A 21,596-nucleotide genomic window follows, 5' to 3' on the forward strand; every position below is an offset into this window, starting at 1 on the left:
AGGGACAAGTATCTTGGGAAGACTATAGGGATGCTGCCCAGTTGTGTAAGGATGGGGTCAGGAAGGCCAAGGGGCAGCTGGAGCTGAACTTGGCAAGGGACACGAAGAATAATTAGAAGGAGTTCTATAGGTACATCAGCAAAAAAAGGAAGGTCAAAGAGAGTGCACACGCCCCCGTACACCTCCCAATGAACTCAACTGGCAAACTGGTAACAATGGCTGAGGAGAAGGCTGAGATACTCAAACAAATCTTGCCTCAGTCTTCACTAGCAATCTCTCTTCCCACACCTCTCAAGTGGATGGACCACGAGACAGGGACTAGGGGAGCAAAATCCCTTCCCCTGTAAGAGATGATCTGGTTTGAGACCACCTGAGGAATGAACCTGAACATACATAAGTCTCTGTACCTGACAGGATGCATCCCAGAGTTCTGAGGGAATTGGCTGATGTAGTTTCCAAGCCACTCTCCATGATACTTGAAAAGTCATGGTAGCCAGGTGAAGTCCCCAGTGACTGGGAAAAAGGAAAGCATTGCACTCATTTTTAAAAAGGGTAGAAAAGATGACCCTGGGAACTACTAATCTCAGCCTCACTTCTGTGCCTGAGAAGATCATGGAAGAGATCCTCCTAGAAGCTATGGTCAGGTACATGGAGGACAGGGAGGTGATCCAGGACAGCCAGCACGGCTTCCCAAGGGCAAATCTTGCCTGACCGACTGAATGGCCTTCTATGATTGAGTGGCTGCATCAGTGGACAAGGCAAGAGCTACGGATGTCATCTGTCTGGACTTCTGTAAGGACTTTGATGTGGTCCTTCACAATATCCTTCTCTCTAAGTTGGAGATAGGTGAATTTGTTGGATGGACTATTTGGTGGATAAGGAATAGGTTGGATGGTCACATCCAGAGAGCAGTGGTCAACAGCTCAATGTCTGGATGGAGATCAGTGACAAAAGGTGTCCCACAGAGGTCTGTATTGGGACCACTACTGATTAATAGCTTCATCAATGGCATAGACAGTGGGATTGAGTGCACCCTCAGCAAATTTGCAGACAACACGAAGCTGAGTAGGGCAGCTGACATACCTGAGGGACAGGATGCCATTCAGAGGGACTTAAACAAGCTTGAGAAGTGGGCTCCTGTGAACCTCATGAGGTTCAACAAGGCCAAACCCAAGGTCCTGCACCTGGGTCAGGGCAACCCCCATATCAATACAGGATTGAGAGAAGCCCTATCTGAGAGATAAGGACTTGGGGGTGCTGGTGGATGAAAAACTGGACATGAGCCAGCAATGTGTGCTTGCAGCCCAGAAAGCCAACCACATCTTGGGGTACATCAAAAGAAGCATGGCCAGCAGGTCAAGAGAGGCAACTCTGCCCTTCCACTCCATGCTGGTGAGACCCCAACTGGAGTACTGCATCCAGCTTTGGAGTCCTCAGCACAGGAAAGACATGGACCTGTTTGAATGGGAGAGGAGGGCCACAAAGATGATCAGAGAGCTGGAACACCTCTCCTATGAGTAAAACTTAAGAGAGTTGGTGGTGTTTAGCCTGGAGAAAAGAAAGCTCTAGGGAGACATTGCTGCAGCTTTTCAAAGTATAAAGGGAGCTTTATATATGTACATATTTATTTATATACATAAAAAAGATGGGGATGACTTTTTTATAGGGCCTAAAGCGACAGGAAAAGGGGTAAATGGTTTTAAACTAAAAAAGGGTAGATTCACACTAGATATAAAGATTACATTGTTTACAGTGAGGGCAATGAAACAACAGTTTGCCCAGAGATAATGTAGACCCTCCATCCCTGGACACATTTAAGGTCAGATTGGATGGGGCTCTGAGCGACCTGATCTAGCTGAAGATATCCCTGCTCATTGCAGGAGGGTTGGACAAGGTGATCTTTAAAGGTAATTTCTAACCCAAATGATTCCATGATTCTGAAGTTCTGTATGTTTCTATGCATTGATAAGACCCTACCCCCAAGCCTTCTCTTCTCCATAGTAAACAGTCACAGGTCTTTCAGCCTTTCCTCATGTAAGAGGCAGTTCAGTCCCACAACCGTCATCGTGGTCCTTCACTGGCCACTCTCCAGTATATCCAACTCTCTGTTGTACTGGGAAGCCAAGAAGTGGATGTAATACTCCAGGTATGACCTCATCTATGCTGAGTAGAGAGAAAGGATCCCATCCTTGAATTGCTGGAAGCACTCCTCCCCGTGCAGGCCAGGGTACCATTCGCCCTCCTTGCGGCAAGGGCATATTGCTGTTTCATGGTCAGCTTGTCCCGCAGAAGCCTTGGGTCCTTTTCAGAGAATGTTATTTCAAGTAGAACAGCCCCAGCCTGCCCTGAGCATGGCGTTGTTCCTCCCCAAGTAGAGGACTTCACTGGTTCCCCGTGTTGAGCTGCAAGAGGCTCACATCAGCCCATTTCTCCAGCCTGTTGAGGCTCCTGTATCACAGCCCTCTGTGCAGGTTGGTCCCTGCGGGCAGGGCATGGCCGTGTGGGCGGGGCGGGCTGGGGGTGCGGGGCACGGGGAGGGCGCTGCGAGGGGCCGCTGCGGGCCGGCGTGCCGTCCGTGGGGCTGGGTCCGGCGCCAGGCGCGGGCGGCCGAGGCGCCGACCCCCTTCGGCAGGGCCCGGAGGGCGCCGAGCCGGGAGGGCGCCGTGAGCCGCGGGCCGGGAGCGTTCGCGTGCCGGGGCCCCGCGCCCCCGCTGCTGTGCCCGGGGCCCTGCCCCGCAGCCCTCCCCGCGCCCCCCTTCTCCTGGGCGGCAGGGGCCGCGGGCGCGGGGGGCCGGGCCGGGCCGGGCCTGGCGGGGGCGGGCAGGGGCGGCGGCGCTGCGCCGGCGGGGGGGCCTCGGCGGCGGGGCGGGCAGGGCCGGGCCCGCGCGTGGCTCCGCTGGGCTCCGCCGCGGCTCCGCCGGCCCCGGCGCGGCAGGGCGGGATGGCGGGCGGGCTGGGGCCGTGGCTGCTGGCCTTGGCCTGGGCCGCGGGGCCGGCAGGTGAGAGCCGGGCGGGGAGGGCAGCGAGCCCCGGGCCGGGGAAGGGGAGGAGGGGGAGAGGGGGTGATTGGGAGAGGGAGAGGGAGGGCAGGGAGAGTGATGGGGAGAGGCAGAGGGGGAGGGAGAGGGAGGGGAGTGGGAGCGAAGCTAGAGGAGGGAGAAGGAGAGGGAGAAAAGGGAAGGCAGGAGAGGAGAGGAGGGGAGACAGAGTGGAGAGGGAAAGACAGGAGAGGGAGGGGGAGAGAGAGAGGCAGAGGGTGAGGAGGCAGAGGGTGAGGAGGCAGAGGGTGAGGAGGCAGAGGGATGCTTTCGGGCAGCGGCCGTGCCGGAGCGCGGGGAGCAGGCGCGGCTCAGCGCCGGGCAGCGCAGGCGGGGCATTGCCCCGGGCCTGGGGCTTTGCCGGGCCCGGGAGGGGCAGCTGCCGCCGTGCCGGGGCGAGGGGCGGCGGGCGGCGGGGAGCGTCCTGGGGCCGTGGTTGCCCGGCTGCCCGTGCTCTCTGTCCGCAGGGGTGTGGGCGCAGCCGAGGCTGGTGGAGGCCGGTGGGGGGCTGCGACCGTCTGGGGGCTCCGTGCAGCTCTCCTGCCGCGGATCCGGATTCCAGTTCAAGGGTCTTGATGTTTGCTGGTACCGTCAAGCATTCGGTGGCGGACTCGAGTGGGTGTCCGCCTGCTGGTCATTTGGTGCTATAAATTGTGGAGCATCAGTGGAGGGTCGAGCCACGGCGTTCCGGGACAGTTCCCTTTCTGAGTTATCTCTGTCTCTCTGTGCCCTGCACCCCTAAGACTCTGCTCGCTACTTCTGTGTTGTTTCCACGGGGCAGGAATCCTGTCTGAGCTTTTACACATATTTCCTGCCAGGTTTCCCCCTCTAGGCGTCCTGTTCCCACAGTTGTTCAGTGCTGCTCCCTGAGAGTTGTAGAGTTACAGCATACAGTTTTCAAATGTTTGATTCTGACCAAGATGTTATAATTGGTTTTGTCCCCTTCTGTTATACCCTTTTTGCCTGCCGTCTTCCCACATCTCTTGTCAATCTTCACTCCTCTCACTCCAAAACCTCTTCACCTTTGAAAACAAGCATTCCTGTTTCTGTCAGTTCCCAGTAGTACAGGTACCCCGTTGTGGCTTAGCTGGTGAGATGTGTGAATAGCCCTGCTCTAGTTTTGGGCTCAGGTCGACTTAGTGCAGCCATGAGTGTTTCTTCCTGAGGAACGAGCAGAGGAAATGGTAAAGTACGGAGGGTCATTTAACAGCACCGTGGAGAAAGAGGAAGTCTGTGCTTCTCTCCCAGAACTGAGACTATAACAGGAGCAAGAACTTGTGAGCATGTGTATTTGGAGCTACTAGTTCCTAGACATGACAAGCAGAAGCCTAGGGAAGTGGTAGAGTAGATGAAGCAATTGATTGAGCTGTTCCTGCCTGTTCATCCTTTTCTCCCAAAGTTGCAGGTGCCCTTTCTGAGGTCCAAATAGGGACCTCTGGCCCCATGGTAGGGAATGTCTCAGGGTCTGTCACACTTATGTGCCACATCTGTGGTGTACCCATCACTGACAGCAGCTACGCTTGGGACTGGATCCGGCAGACTGCTGGCAGGGACCTGCAGCATATAGCGCTGAAATTGCCTTTTATGGGACTCCAGCACATGGCATCATGTTTCCAGACCCGAGTCACCAGATCTGCAAACCCCTCCAGGAACCAGCTGTCCCTGGAAGTGCTCTTGCCATCAGCTGCAGACAACAGCCACCTATTCCTGCCACACCAGAGAGCTGGAAAAGGGCACAGTGCTTGAAACACAGTCAGGGCCGGGGCAGAACTGGAAGAAGTGCTTTAAATCCAGCCAGGCCTCTTGTGGTTGCTTCGGGGCAAGGCTGTTCCTAGATTTTTGAGACTAGTCTGGGCTGACTTTCCTGGAAAGGGGCAGAGAGGTGCTGCAGCAGCAGCAGACTCTTTCTTGAGCACACATGAAAACCATGAACATGCTGTTACCTTCTTGCTTCCCTCTCAGTCTCTCCCATAGGCAGAAAGAGACAGGAAAAGATGGTTTGAGGTTCTTTTGGGAAGAATGTGCTGGTTTTGGCTAGGGTAGAGTTAATTTTCTTCATCGTGACTAATATGGGTCACTGTTTGAATTAGTGAGCAAAACGGTGTTGATAATTCAAGGCTTTTTTTGTTATCGCTGAGCCATGCTTACACAGCCTCAAGGCCTTTTTTGCTTCTCCTACCACCTTGCCAGTGAGTCGACTGGTGGTGCACAAAAAGCTGGGAAGAGACACAGCCAGGACAGCTGACCCCAACTGACCAAAGGGATATTCCATACCATATGACATCATTCTCAGTATAGAAAGTAGGGGAAAGAAGAAGGATGGGGGGAGAATAATGGCATTTGTCTTTCCATGTGATGAAGCCTTGCTTTCCTGGAGATGGCTGAATACCTGCCTCCCAATGGGGAGTAGTGAATAACTTCCTTATTTTGCTTTGCTTGCGCACATGGCTTGTGCTTAACGTATTAAAATCTCTTTATCTCAACTCATGAGTTCTCACTTTTACCCTTCTGATTCTTTCCCTGATCTCACCAAGGGCAATAAGCAAGTGGCTGTGTGGGTCTTAGGTGCTGGCTGGGGTTAAACCATGACAAAGAAACACGACGAGCATTGAAGGAATTAAAATTTTAACATGGAAATGCAGAACTCATTTGTATATCTCATATTGTTTAGGGAGTCTCAGGGTAGTGTGCAGGAATATAATGATCGTCAACTGTATCTGAGAAGAGAGTGGCACTGTACCAGGAACTGCACTGCCAAGATGATTTTTCCCAGGATATAATGCAAAATTTCTTCTCTGCACTCCTAGCTTTGTCTCCATGTAAATAAACACACATGTTCTTATTCTGAGTACTGACCATTCGTTTCTTTATTTGGAAGTGTAGAATTTCATGGAAGACATACAGAGACGTATGCAGATGCATCCATATGCTTGTGTGCATGGACTCATTACCCTATACAAGAGTTAAAGATACATGGGAGGTCAGTTATCCCCAAACTATCCTGATTACTCTGTTTGGCTCTATGGAAGCATTGCTGCGGTGGATTAGGTTAAGAGTCATGCAACACAGTAGACTGCCTGTCAGGCCAGTGTCAGATGTCTTGCAATGGCTATAAATACAAAGCAAATGCTACTTTATTTCTTCTGTTAACCACTCTCCTTTGTTGTAGGTTTCAGCAGCTTAGGGACTTCCCCAAGCAGGTATTATAGATCTGTTTTTAAATCACTACTTCTAGCTGTCCTCTCCAGAGTGAAGTTTGTAACTTACTGTTTGGTCTTAAATGTCTAGTTTCCTAAGCTCATCGATAGTGTCTCCAAGGAATTAATGGCCAGTAATATTTCTGTCTTGGAAGAAATGTTGAATGGGGTAACTGAATCCCATGAAACAGAAGAACATAATGCCCACTGCATCCTTTAAGAGAAAAGTCACCTTCTTGACAGATGTCTCCCAGAAGCAGCTCTCCTTACCAGTAAAAGTCATGGACACAGTCTCCTATAAACATGTGATGAAATCAGCTAGCCATGCTGGGAGCTAGGCTCAGGGTGAGGTGTTCTCAAAAAAAGGAAATTGTGTTAAAATACAAATGGAGGTTTTGAGGGGGGATCAAGAAGAATTATGCTGGAAGGGCTGGGGTAGTTTCTTCTGGAAAGAAGCAGGATAGGCCTTTCAGCAAGAGCTGAAGGAATACAGCCAAGCATGTGTGCCCAAACTACCTGCTAGTTCCCCTCCAAAGCCTATCTTCATCTGCCTAGGACAGCTTTCTGCAGGGAAGGGGGACTCCCTCTGTTCTCATTTCCTCTGAAGCAGAACTCCAGAAGAAGTCTTCAGTATCACCTCATGGAACACAGCCTAAACATGCTCTCTAACATGTCACTGGCACTATTGGAGCATGTCCTGCAATTTTTTTGAGGGCATGCACCAGGACAGAGAAAGGAAAAACAAAGGCAGAACTCAACTTTTAAACCAAACAGATCCAAGCATGTGGCTTGCAGGAGGCTGTTGAAGGCAGGTGTTTCTGTGGCCACCCAAATGGAAAAGACTGTTTAACTGCATCTGAGATCTTGGTGACAGTGACAAGCAGGGTGTGGTCTCATTGCTCTGAGAAGATTTGGCAGCAAGCAAAGGGTGTAGGGGGGCACCTGTATGTACCCAGGCCTGTTGCAGGAGGTATTTAGAGCTTGTTCTGTTTGTCCTGCCAATGGTTTGGGAGACTGAAACTATCATGCCAGCCAACTCGACAGCTTTCCTGGAGAAGGGAGGCAGTAAGGTGGAGAATACATATAATAAATACATCAGAAAATATAGCAGCACTGGTGTTAAAACAGTGATTAAAAATAAGAAATAGGCCTTTGCACTTGGTAACAATAATGCAAATAAATATTGAGTACTACAGCATGGAACCATGCAGATTTGTGAACAGGATGAAATAACACTATTTCCTTTTGTGTCTTAGAACTGGATTTGAGGATTCAGAAACTGCCTTACAATGCCAGGTAACCATTAATCAAATCATTAACATAAGATAAAAATAAAATTAAAAGCCAACTTTAGTCAGCCATAACTAGATGTTCCCCACTTTCAAACTCAGCTAAAGGCACATATAAATAAATCAAAAGTCCAAAGCATGGCCAAGTCAGTGGTCAAATAATCTACCTCACAAGATCAAAGAAACTGAGAAAAAAATTGGTGCATATAATCAGGAAAAAACTCCCAAGACCCTTATAAAAATGGCACTTTAACAATAAATATTAAAAATCAAATACCTGAGTACATAAGCAACTTTAGCACATCAAACCACTATCAGCTAAACCAGAATAACTTTTGAACAATTCATAACATAAAAAATGTTCTATTTTTTATTTGCATGAAGACAGGCCTTGAGAACATAAATACTTGAAGGTCCAGCAAGACTTATAAAATGTAGAAAGAAACTCAACTGAAAATTCATAAGACTGGGGCAGGTGGTCCCCAGATAGTCTTTAAAATATTTCACCCAAACTGTCTTGATGTTTCGCAAAAGACCAAATGGTGATCAGGTCATTTAAGTGAGAACAGCTCTAACAACTCAAAAGGAACAATATCCCTTTTTGACAAGTATGGGCAATATTTTAGTGAGAATATTAATACTTCCCTATCTGCTAAAAAAGGCAATGCTGATAATAGTTTTAGTGTATAGCAACTTCTGGAATAGTATTAGATTGTTCAGAAGTAGAAAAGTGTAGAGGAAGAGGAAAATAAAATCTAGCTCTTCAAAGGACATGAAAGAGAACACATCACCTGGCACTGGAAAAAGCAGTTGTTTTTGTACAACTGTCTACCACTGTGTGAACTACGTACCACAGTGGTTGAAAAAGACTGAACATCTACACATAAATTATCTCACTCACTGACTGCTTTTGAAGGTGGGAACATGGTGCCCTATATAGTCTCTTTTTCCTCACACCACTGTATGCACATACACAAATTTGATTTCCAGAATTACTTAGACAGCAGAAAGACCTTTCTATGCAAGAACAGTTTCCTCAACGTTCAGCATCAGATCTTGAGTCTTGCAAGCATGTCATTTTAGACATCTGATAGTCAGCTCAAGTTGAGCAAGTGGGCATTAACCTACTGTACTTAGATGTTTCCATTTAAGCTTAGCATTATGTTCTATTTTTACCAGAGCACAGAGTAGGTAAGACTTGTTCACACTTTTTGGAAAGAACAAAGATCCCTTCAACTTCATATCCAACAGTGTCCAGAAGCAGATGCATGAAAAACAAGAACAGGAGACCAGAAGCAATCTCCCAGCTACTAGACATCAGAAGAAGGACTTGAATCATGTATGGTTCCTTTGTATTAAATATTTATGAGTTTTTCAGGAGCCCCTTGTTCATAATTCTGGCCTTCTGTCACCTTTGTCTGACATTGCTTTGTCAAGATGAATGATTCTTGAGCCTGAAGGAGCTAATCTCTGAAAATCAAGCAGCTGTCCTAAACCTCTTCTCTGTCCAGAACCATAAGCCATGGGACTCTTCCAGGAAGATCACTGAAGAGCTCAGATTCTGCTCTCCTGAAGTCCAGGGCTGCAGTCCTGTTTCGTGCATGGCTTCCTGTTCTCTGGATCCTGAGCTCAAAACACTGCATGATCATTGCAGCCAAGGCTGCCCCTCACCTTCACATCTACCACCAATTCTTTCTTGTTTGCAAGTAGGAGGTCAGGCTCATCAGTCACTTGTGTCAGGAAGTTTTCATCGCTCCACTCCAGAAAACTACTTGATTGAGCCCTGCTGTGCTGTCCTGCCAACAGATGTTTGGAATGGTTCAAGTACTCCATGAGGACCAGGGCCAGTGAATGTGAAGCTTCTTTCAGTGGTCTGAAGGAGGCCTTGTCTACTTCTTCCTGATCATGTGATCTCTAGTAGTCATCCATCACAGTGTCACCTGTGCTGATCTGCCCTCTAATTCTGGCATATATGCTATCAGCTGGCTCATTGTACATCCCAAATGTATATGCATTCTAGCTGCTTCCTCACAGACAGGGCATTTCCTCCTCCTCACCTCCCAGCCTGTCTTTCCTGTTCAGCCTGGCTCCATTCACTACAGTAAGCTCTCCCACTACACCTCCCTCATCCCATAGCTCTGCAACCAGGCTGCGGAGGAAAAACTGGGTCGTGCTGGAGAGGAACCCAGGCAATGTACGCTAACCTGCACTTCGCCATGCATTTCAGTTCTTGGGTCGTGTGAGCTCTCCCACCACATCTCTATGTTATCAATGAGATCATAGCCCTGCAACTACTAGCAGAGCTCTAATTTCTCTTGTTTGCTCCCCATACTGCATGTGTTTCTACACAGGCTCTTTAAAGAGGCACCCAGCCATGCTGATTTCCCAGAAACAGTATGAGGCCTTTTTTCCCCATATATACTTATTTATGTACACACACTTGAAGTCCATCCCTTTCAGCTCTTTTGTTAAAAATTTGTATTATTATGAAGTCTGTCCTGTTCATATCACTCCTCATATGTTTTGTACCAATCCTTCCCACCACTTCCTCATTTGATTATTGATCATTCTTTTCCTCCCCTGTTGTTCCTAGTTACCCTTCTTACCAGGTTGGCAAAGATGAATTTGTCTCATTTAGTCAGGATCCAGCAGGATCCATCCTCTCCTTCTCACTACCCTCCACCTCACCAGTAGGATCAAAGAGAAAACCCACCTGGGTCCACATGTCCTTGACCATCACCCCCAGAGCCTGCTTGCTGCTTTCCAGGACTCCCCTAGCAGTATCATACCCACATGGAAGAGCAGCAGGAGGTAATAGCAGGTAGGTGTGGTAAGTTTTGCAAGACTTTTAACAATGTCCCGAATCCAAGTCCATGGCAAGGAGTAAACCTCCCTAGATGACAGGCCCAGTTGTCAGAGGGGGGTTCTGTTCCGTGCAGCAGGGAGCCTTCTGTTGCTAACACTCACCACTTTTTTTGGTGCTCCTGTGTGGCTCATGGGCTCAGACTCCTCATTTGACAGAGCTCCCAGCTCCTCATTTGCTATGATCTGTTGCTGCAAAACTTAAGGTGAAGCAAGACCATTCCTCTTGGTGTCAGAAGTCATATCAGCAGCCTTTATCATAATGGGAATCTCCATTCCCCATCCTGGTGGGCACAGACTCAATATGCCTCTCCTTTGCTAGAAGAGGAAGGAGTGGACTCTTGAAGCCACAGTGTCTCTGAGATTGAGTCCATTTCTTGCTATCAAGGCCTAGACAGTGCTAACAATGCAGAAACTGATATTCAGGAAGGATTTGATAAATATGCAAGAACTCCTTTGCTCTTTAATAGATACTTCCATGAGTACAGTGCCCCTACCTAACAAAGTACAATCATTTTGCCTACTTTCTCATCTTAAAAAGGCATGAAGACTTTCTAAGGCACCAAATAACCCCCAAACACCAATTCTAAAAGCCCAGATGAGGCATATTCCTCATACTCCTGAGCACTGAAACAAAATTCAAGGTAAAAAAGCCGCTTCTGGCAGCCCAGAAGAATTTTCATAAAATGCTCTGAAAAATGCTCTGAGATAGCACTAAAATTACTGATTTTTTTTTCCTGCTTTCTATCCAGCTTAACTCCATGAGACTTTTCAGAGGTGTCATGTAATCCCCAAGTTTCCACTTATAATTCTACTTTTCCGGTATTATTTTAGACCCTTCTTTGAAAACTTCTTTGAAAGTTTCTTCATGTGGTATTTTGTGTTAAAAACCACTCGAGAAGTCATGTGACTGCCTGTGTAATCCAAAAGTCTGTATAGTGAAAAAGAAGGAAGAGAGAGTTTTTGTAATGAAATGTATCACTGTGTCTAGGGGCTGGAGTTCCACAATGATATAAACAACATAGGGCCCTGTACAAAAACCTAAAGAAGGAAAAAGGCAATATATTTTTGGGAAGAAAGAGGATGGGTGACTGAAATGATTAAGGAGATAAATACAGCATTCTTTTCATGTTTCTATTTGTCCTGGAAATACAGACCTCACAGGGTTTCTAAAAGCTGGAGGAAAGGGAGAACTTGGAAATTCTGTACTCAATCAAGTTATTTGCAATTATTGAACTATTCAAGTACTGTTTTTCCCTTTCTGGTTTTGGAAGAAAGTGTGGCTCTGGGTACCCTCATGGAGTTGCATATGTTGATAGTTAGGACAAATATCTGGCTTTTCATCTCCTGTTTTTACAACACTTTTGAAAACCATGAAGAAAGAGCTGTTTATTGGAGTAAGTATTAGCAGTGTGAGTGCAGAAAAGCTTTTATTTGGAAGTGGGACCACTCTCACAGTTGAACCAAGTAAGTACCATTACTTTATTTTTTGAAATGTTGTTAAAATTAAGGAGGGGGATGACAAAGGAATCTAATGGTTTGAGTTCACTGTAAGAATTTTCTGCTGCAGTAATCCCTAGAATGTATTCTCTTTGGCTAGGGTTTCAAGCTGAATCCTCAGCTTGTATCTGCTTAAGAAAGCTTAACAGGAACAACTGAGCTAACTCTATATATCACCGTTACTCCATGACCCCCAACCTGGTGTGTACTGCTTAAGTTTAACATGTCATAATTATTTCCAGTCTGGATAGGACTGTGGCACAAATTTACTGTGAAGTGCCCTATCCTCCAGTGTTCACTGCCTTATTTTGAGCAGGAATGCATGGTTCAGTGAAGAGCTGACAGTGGAGAGAAGTTTTGAGACAGATCTTTGGCTCTTGGTGTGAGAAGTTAGGTTTTGACACTGCCAGTACACTCATAGTATCACCAGGTAAGTAATTCCACTGTCATGGAGACAGAGGAAGAAGGAGGTTAACTATCCTTAGGCTTGAATTTTCACAACTGCCTCATATCCAAGACCACTTAGAATTAATGAAAGTTGGCTACCAAGTTGCCTAGATTTTGAAAATGCAGATGTGGTTAGCAGGGATTATGAAAAGCCTTAGTTATTTCTGTCTTTATTTGGAATTTCACAATGTACAAAAAGGGTGGACATGACCCCAAGGTTTTCTGTGGGAGTGTGAATGTTGGGGCAGCAGGGGAGTTTGTTAGGTTGATTTGTATTATATTAAGCATCCAGGTGCATACCTTAAGACTTGTTGCAGTGTTTTCAGAGGTCTGCATGTCTTTACAGTACTGCAAAAATGTCCCATGTAATTTTACATAGCTAAAACATCCTGCTCTCATTCCAGAAGGGCAAGTGGCTCCCTTAGGTAATGCCTAATATCTGTCCAGGTCTGTAGATTATTTTGTGTGGGAATAAATGTCTATTTTGGAACAATTTAAGTCCACTTCCAATTCCAAAGGGACAAAGGAATACAAAGTTATAATTCTGAAGAAAGGTCTGTTCTTTCCAACCAGCAGGTCCTGTTGTAAATGTAGGACCATAAGAAACTGCCAGATGCAATTATTTTAACATCGGTCTACGTTGGTTTGAATATGACATAGAGAATAGTAGAATTTGGCAAGAAAAAAACAACCAACAAGATTGAGGAATGGTATTGCCATGTTAGACATCTACAGAAATGCTGACATGATACTCCTTTCTCACATTAAGGGTCTTATACGTCTTTTTAAAAAAAGTTTAGTGTGTTGGTTCTGCTGACAAGAAAATATTTGTTCCTTATCAGCTGAAGGTAGCATGTGGCTCACACATGTTGTGAGTGCAACAGGTATTCTTGGTGTAAGGAAAAATTTTCAGTACATTACTCAAAATTCTAAAACATCTTCATTAAGTTTCCCAAAACTTGGGTTAGAGAACAATTCATTTCACAAAAGAAAGGTATTAGCCTTGTCTCCTCCTGTGCCTGAATGTTTTAAATTATTCTTTCTCTGCTTTTCCTGCTTATCTATCCTCTCTGACATCCTAATGCAAAATTAATGACACTTCAGTTGAGTGAAGTTTCCATGCTGTTAAATGATTTCTCTTTTCTAGCTAAGGATAGGATGACATTTTCAAATCTGCACAAAGAATTTATGATTATATCTGACATTAAGAGATAAAAGGCCTTAAGCATCTAAGTCACTCAGTCTCTGTTGAAATAATTAACAAGTTGAAAACAAAATTTTCAGAATTTGAGCAACCTGACCCTTTTGTTGTTAAGTCTGGATTTCTTTGGGAGATACTAATATGCATTTTAAGATGCTAAGAACAGACATACTTTATTACCCAAATCTTCTGAGAATCCCCAAAACCAAAATGACATAGGAAAATGTGCATTAGCAGTCACTATAAGATATTCAAGACATATTCTCTTGAGGACTCAGTTGTTTATTCTAGATAAAACTTTCATTAAGAATACTAAGGCCTACAACATTTGGAATATATAGTTCTTCCATGACCTTGTACGACTGAAGGGAAAAAGAAGTACAACTTTTTGTACTAATGAAATGCCACTGACAGAATGTAAAACACAAATCCCTAATCCCTGCCAAAAATAAGCAGTGGTAGGAATTCATGGCTCTCTTTTCAGGTAATGCAAAACAACAGGACTCAGTTGAGGCTTCAGGGGTCTGATAAAGAAGTAATTCTGTTTTATTAACTACATTGCACTGAGTGAGTTATGCCAGAGAAGCAGCTTGCTGGTATACTGGTTATTTGGAAATACTGGAGATCAGAAAACTAGAAAAGCCTTTAAATATCTCAGGTAACAAAGAATGCACAGGACTAACAGGTTCTGACAAAACCATGCAACAGTACCGGGAAAGGAAATGTATGTAGGGGGAACAGCGAAATAAGCCTTTTTTGATTTACGCTTTTCAACTGTGTGTAAATGCTGCTCTTGTTTTTGGGAATGGGACTCAACTGAGTGTGGAGCCAAGTAGGTATTATTTATACATTAATCTTTTCTGAGTTGTTGTTATTTGGATTTTCACTTTTTTCCTTTTCTTCCTCCTAAAATTCAGGCTTTATAGTAAGGCAGTCCCCCATGCCTTGAAGTTACTGGTTAGACTTTACGTTTTCTATGTGTAGCATTTTTATATATAATTAGACAATTTAAGTATAAAAAACATGCTGAACCCACTTCTGAGGACTCACCAAAGAATCTGGGCTCCACAAGAGCAAGTCCTGTCTGCTGTCGTGCTGAATTTCTTTGGTACCTAATGTCTGTCAACTTACTCAGGCATCTTAATAAGCTTTTTGTAGTAATTGTTAGGTTTTAAAATCACACTTGGACAGTCTAAAGAGATATAAAGTTTCTGTGGAGGTTGACATTTGAGTTCCTAAGACTCTATTCTGTCAGAGTTTGAAGGACAGCACTGAGAAAAGGGAAGAATAATGTACAAAAGCATTAAATGGAATCTTATCCAAGATCTCTGTACTGGTTTAATCTTACTAAATTGTTCAGAGTTTGGGTTAAATTGAATAGGTCAAATGAAGTCAAGGAATGCTTAATTCCTGTTTGGCATCTGTTTGCTGTAGGTGTTGACAAGCATGGAGTTGTGCCTGGTTTATTAGTAGAGCCAACCCATGAAGTTATGGCAGAGTACCATTTGACTTTCAACTCAGTTCCTCAGTACTAGGGTATGGGTGGTGGGGAAAGAGAGTAAAATCAGAGCCCTTTGATCAAACCTTGAAAAAACATCCTGTGATGAACAAAATTTTAGACCTGAGGGATCTCTTGACCAGACTGCAAGGCAGATGCCATGCAAAATTCAAAGCCTAATGCACCTCTCTAGCAGAGATCCATCAGGATGCTGCTGTCAAATTGGACATGTAAATCTTTTTTGATATGCCTGATAGCCTTTTATAAGATAAGCCCTTTTTGACAAGGAAGCATGCTAGATGATTCCTTTCAGTTTCATGTTTTTATTATAATTCATATTGCTAATATTGTCCTGGCATTGTATGTGGAATCACCCTAGTTTCTCCACCTATGACCTGAGGGCAAAGATATTATATTTTTTTTAAAAAAAATCATGATATCGTAATGATTTTCTGGCTAGTAAACTATTTTGAGACCAACTCTTTCCTTAAAAGACATCCTCTGCAATCTTTTTTCATTACTTGTATGTCTTATAAGAAATTCCCGGAGAAGACTACTGCTATATAGTTTCAATTCAGGCTTTTGCAGTTGTCAAGCCTTTTTCATTCATTTATATTGCTTGGAATTGGGAATTCAACTCTAGAATTCTTTCCAAAATGAAAAAAATACATCTGCAGGTTTCATAGTAACTCTCCTAAAAGATGCGTGAGAGAGCAGAGATCCCAGATCCCACAAAAATTTGTCAGCATCTTTTAGATTCTTTCAGAACTCCAGTTATAGGGCACGTTTTTCATCCCTTGATGTTTATGGGTATCTTAATGCTAAAGGACTGTTACTGAAGGTTATTACACTAAACTAAGGCAGATTGTAAGATTTGTCCATGGACATCGAGTTCATAGGCCTCAAGGTGTCCTTCCCTTCAAATCAGTTTATTATACAAATTCTGCAAATTCTAACTGCCCCTGGTGCTGTGGGACTAACAATATGGCACAGCATATGAATGAGAAAGGTCATAGTTTTTGGAACAGGCACAAGACCTTTTGTTGAACCAAGTACCAATCCTATTCTCTTTTCATTGTCTCCAGACTGCATTGGAATCTCTTACATCTTGTGCAATGTCTAGTGGGGAAAACCTCTCCCACAATTGAAAGTTCTTGACCTCATCAGAAACTCCTGGAGGAGTGGAGAGATGGAATTCACAAACTTCTGGTTGCTTCTCTCCTACTTTCCCATCTTCAAGACAAAAATCCTTCTTTCATTTGAGCATGTTATTGAAAAGATCAACCTCGTACCCCACTCCAGCAGCAGTACTTCATTTCTGCAAGTAATGCCATTCAATGGAGTAACCTTGCACCACAGTGAAGCAACAAACTGACTTCTCTTTGCCCTACTGCTCTTGCTATGGTTAGACCTTTTAACCACATCAGAAGAAGATTTGAGGGAGGGAAGGGAGAGCAAAGAAAAAGGTTATTCCTTCATGTCTCATCAATATACAAGACAGTCCTTGATAGAAGTGTTATTTTTAGGAATTAAATTGTTGAGAAAGCAGAATAATTTGACTCTTGGAGTGGCATGCATAAAAGTTCTCTCCTCATTTGCAGGTCCCTTATAAAGAATTCACATATAGGCACAATCTTTGGCAACAGGAAGTTTAGAATCCTGTGGAATTAAAGCTGATATAAAAAAACTACTTTCACACACACTTTCTGTCTTTGGTGTGATCTTTGGAAGCAGCAGCAAGAAATAATGACAAAAAAAGGAAGTTAGTCATTGATAATGTTAGAAATCAGTCATGGCTGGAGTATATATGAGCTTTAAGTGACTCAGCACTCAAGCAAACTTGCAATAAGATTAAATCATGACAATACAATGCTTGTTTTTACAGATGATGAAAAAAGTTCTGTCCCACAAGTCATTGTGATGAAATCGAAGAAAGTAGAAGATGACAGAATTGGGAAAGCAGCTTGTTTGGCAAGGAATTTCTATCCAAAGAACATCAGCTTGGAGATGACCTCTAATGAGGTTGTATATGAACAGAGTACATCCATTTTGACATCAGAAGGGTTGTATGATACTATTAAGGTGGTCAACGTGGCAAAAGACACAGGGGTGACCTGCATGGCCAAATTCAACAGCAGCACTATTACAGCCAATGCAACATTGCCAGGTACAATTTTGTGGTACAGCTGCAACTTATTTCTGGAGGCAGTGTCTTCTAGCACTTGCTATTTCTCCTGCTAGTAAGCATTGCCCTGGGTAACCAGCAGAAAAGGGAAAGACATCTGGTACTCAAGTAGATAGAGCTGAAAGATATTTAAAAGCATCTAAGATAAATGGTCTTAACTGTAACAACTAGAAGCTACTTCTTTTTTTGGGAAAAAAGACACAATCTTTTTTTAAAATGTACATTTACTTATGACTAAATACTTCACCACATATCAGCAAACCTGCTAGAGCACAACCTGAAATAGCCTTTCTAAAAACAACAAAATGCTGAAGTAGTGGTGTGTCGGGTTTTTTTCCTAAACCACTTTTAATACTTTGGGGGAATGTTTTTGTCATCATGAAGCTCATTCAAATAGTAAACCCAAAACAATTCAGGAATTCTTTTGTTTCCTGCAGTTGCATGAAGAAATTTTCTCCTCAAATTAATGTTAGAATTAGTGACTAGTCATCTAAGCCTCAGACTGTACTGCCCACATGTTCCTATGGAAAGGAGATACATATATATATATATATATACACACACATTTTGTTTAATCCTTTTTAAAATGTGGATATAGTTTATAATGTCTTTTCTTTATCATGCTACAGAAAAGGAGGCTGAAGAACCAGTAACAGGGAACGTTTGCGACACCTCTGCTCAAGGTTAGTTACCTAAATAGATTGTGAAGTTACATCACTATGTTGGGGATATCTTCATGGAAATGTACTTTCTCAGGGGTAGAGGAATCAGAATACAGTGTATCATCAAACACAATCTGCCTTTCCAAGGTAGCTAGTTTAGCAACAGGCAAGCAACAGAAAGCAAAATCCAGTCTAGACAGACATCATCTCCCCTGTTGTTGCCATGTTTATCATCTTTTCCTTTGCTGCTGTTTCTTTTCCTGAAACTATTACCTGTGGTTTTTTTCCTGCCAATATCACAATATCCAAATCTAGACCATGATCTCTCCCATCTTTTCTCTATCACTACACAGATACCAAAGTGGAGAAAGCAAACATGCTGTCTGTGGCTGTGTTGGGTTTGAGAGTCCTGTTGGCAAAAAGTATTGCCTTCAATACACTCATGAGTATCAAGTTGTTTCTTTTCTGAGGTAAGGAAGCACGTAGCTTGATCTGTAGAAATACTGGAAGCACATACCTGTCTTTGTATAATTCTCTAACCCCACAAGCAGTGATACCTGTTCATCTGACTCTGTTTCCTTTAAATAACTCTTGCAGGTTTCTGGGGAAAAAAACAATGATGACCAACAAAACCCACAAAACCCCCAACAAACACCAAAAAAACAACTAATAAACCTCCCACCCTCTCTCCCAAATCACAAAGAAAACAGCCCCTTTCTGTATCAAAACCTCAGTGCTTGGTGGCTGTTTCCCAAATTTCTTTTGCAGCAAACTTGCTTTGCCAGAGCAACTCAGGTATTACCAGAAATGCCTAAGAGATATCTCATTGACTATTTGAAGTGGCAGAGCACAAAGGCTGGAGAAAAATCAAGACAAATAAGGATTCAAAAGCAAGGCTGCCAAAACACAAACGTGAAGTAGTGGGAGGAAAGAGAGGAGGGGGGAGGATTTTTAAATTAAGGTATCCAAAGAGGCACAACAGATAGCGCAACCTGTTTTGTGAGCCTACCTCTGTCTTGATCTGACAGCTATTGAACAGTGGCACATAGGCCAAATTGCATTACATGTAGTTTAAAACACACTTTGCTCTTCCAGACAGTGGGGAAGCAAGGCAACAGCAATCTGAAGAACAGCAGGAGAGAGCATGTACCAGCAGTACAACAGGTTGAACAGCTAACATCAAATCTGCGGACGATAACCATCCAGAAAACAAGGCACCTTCCTCTTAAGCCATTTTATACTGCTGAATCCTGCATAGCTAGTTTATATAGTTTTAAGAGTTTTAACTGCTTTTGCTATTTCTTTTTCTCTGTGAACTGAGGAGAGTGTATTCTTCCTCATCCCCCTGCTAAACAGAAATAGATCTCCCTGCTTTTCTAGCCTTTGCAGATAATTATCCAATCTACTTCAACAGTTTTGAAAAATCCAATCCTCACTGCAGATATGTGACCCTTTTAAAACACCTTTTGAAGGCATGTTGCATTGCTATCTGTAGAATTGATGTATTACTGATTGGAGAATTAAGGCACAGTAGATGCTAATTATAGCTTTAATGTTTTTTAGATAGCTTTAATAACAATAAGTTTCTAGTGTAGATGAGAAGACCTGTATTGGATCTGAAGTGATTCAATTCAACCAGACAACGTTCAACCATAGAAGCATTTCTTTATTAAACCTGTATTTCTTTTGCAAAGCGTACAGCACATGAATTTTGGGTTACTGTAGTAATAAGCAAAATAAAGTTTTACTTGAGCCAAAATACTATGGTTTGTTCCATGCTTTTACTTCTGAATTTGAGATGGACATTGCTGAAATCCAACTGTTCTAATGACCACTGGGATTAGAAATGCAGCTTTGATAACCTAAATTTCCTGTTGGCTGAATTTGTCTTTTCTAGACTTTGTACAGGGAAGTGGAGATTCTTTTTGGCACATTAAAAAGCTTCAGTAGGGCCATGAATTCTAGACTTAGGGGATTTGAATGAGGTCTGATCCTTCAGATCACTTTGAAGAGACCCCAGCAAGATATTTTGCATCATGGCAAAAAGACACACATGTCCAAGGAGAAATCAGTCAAGAGCTCAATATGAGCAGGAGGAAGGGAACTACACATATCAGAAGAGAAGAAAACATGTTTTTTTCCACTCACTGATACTAGGAAGAGGCCAACAGGAAATTGTGTTTGATGGAGTGATAGTTTCCATAGCAGCTTGGTTATTAGTTAAAAAGACCCCAACACACACATTCCCCAACTCATCTTTCTCTCACAAGCAACAAGCAGGATGCTGTGGTCAATATTCATGACTAAGTTACACCATGTAAGATTAACTCCTTGTTTTGAGAAACAAGTTAACCACATCCTGAAGGGGAAATAAGGTTTTTCACATGCTGACTGAGTTACTGCTGGCTTTAAGACAGCCTCTACAGAATGCATAGTAAGGTCTGTTTAATTAAGCTTTGTCAGGTTAGTCCCTCAGACCCTGCAGACACCTAGAGGAAGACCCTCACCCTATGCAGAAGATAAGTGAAATTTGCATGACAAATCTAAAAACAGTAAAATGCTTATTTAGTGCATTCTACCACCATAATCTAAATCAGAGGGAGCGGTTCACTAGTATTTTTATCCTGGTTTTCTGATGACACCCTGAACCCTTTTGTCTTGCACTCCACACATTTTCCCAGTCTCTCAGACAAAATGCAGATTTCGAGTACCATTTCTGTGTCTTTATGCAATCAAGGAGTGACATCTTCCTAAGCAGTCCTTCGTTATGCCTGAGAGCTTTGACAGAATTAAAATCTGCAACACTGCACAAGCAAAAAGAGGGATCTGCAAATGTGTGACTACTGAGGTGTAGCATTGACTCATATAGAAATTTATTAGCCAGGTAACAACTTCAGTCTCTATTGTTCCTAAGCATAGGGCACCAGAGCCCTCATTTCCATCACAAAAATATTCATGATCTGAGTGATACCTCCATGGTCAGGTTTTTCAGACCTCTCTGTGTCACTGGGAAAACTATCAGTGTGGCAACATCTGTGTCCTCACTAACTCCCTAAAATGTCAGTCACCCAAGTCTGTTATCTAGGTCTCAGTCAAAAAAAGAGAATCTGGTGCCTTTGAGAAGATAATTCGAAGTCTTCAGCTCTGTGGATCATGAGAAGCAGGGAATACCCATCGATCAGTCTCTTACCACAGTCCATCACCCACCAACAGTGATCAAAGTTAGTCCTCACTGGAGTGGGATAGCCTGATGGCCAGGCCTGTGGCTCCCCTAAGACTTTATTTCAGGTCAGAGTATATGAAAGAAGAGGGCTGTGTCACAGCTGGCCAAAATAATGTTTCTGAGACATGATGTCAAGGTTGGATACTGAAGACAGTCCAGGCATCCTCATACTGTAGCCAAAGCTGACACAGCCTGTTTTTCTCACTTTACCTGGAGAAAATTATTTAGTTGGCTGTGTCTGGCCTTATTCTGGAAGGAAAGGATTAGTTTCCCAGGGCAAGAAACAACCTATGCTAGCTTAGACTAACTGGAGATGAGAGAGGAAGAGGGAACAAAGTGCATAAGTACGCCCTTGGGGAGAAGAGAGGTATCTGTACCCAGTGAGGAATCCTGGCACCCCTAGGCTGCTCATGTCTAGAGAAGGGATGTCAATGGGACAGGCGGTGTGGTACTAGGCCACAAGATCCAGCTAAAAGAAGCAGATACCTGTGCAG

At 43.6% G+C, this 21,596-nt stretch overlaps 1 protein-coding gene and 1 gene segment (V, D, J or C); both read left to right on the forward strand.

Annotated features, from left to right (window-relative positions):
* The window catches only part of LOC308061735 (T cell receptor alpha chain MC.7.G5-like), a 103,084-nt gene that overhangs the window by 39,059 nt on the left and 42,429 nt on the right, over nt 1–21,596 (forward strand). The gene's annotated exons all lie outside the window — the stretch shown is intronic.
* On the forward strand, nt 12,396–19,638 carry LOC308061740 (T cell receptor delta constant-like). The segment is given in 5 exons: nt 12,396–14,366; nt 16,918–17,199; nt 17,847–17,900; nt 18,233–18,349; nt 18,975–19,638.

This window comes from Falco punctatus, assembly GCF_963210335.1.
Source record: "Falco punctatus genome assembly, chromosome: 4".
Lineage (NCBI taxonomy): Eukaryota > Metazoa > Chordata > Aves > Falconiformes > Falconidae > Falco > Falco punctatus.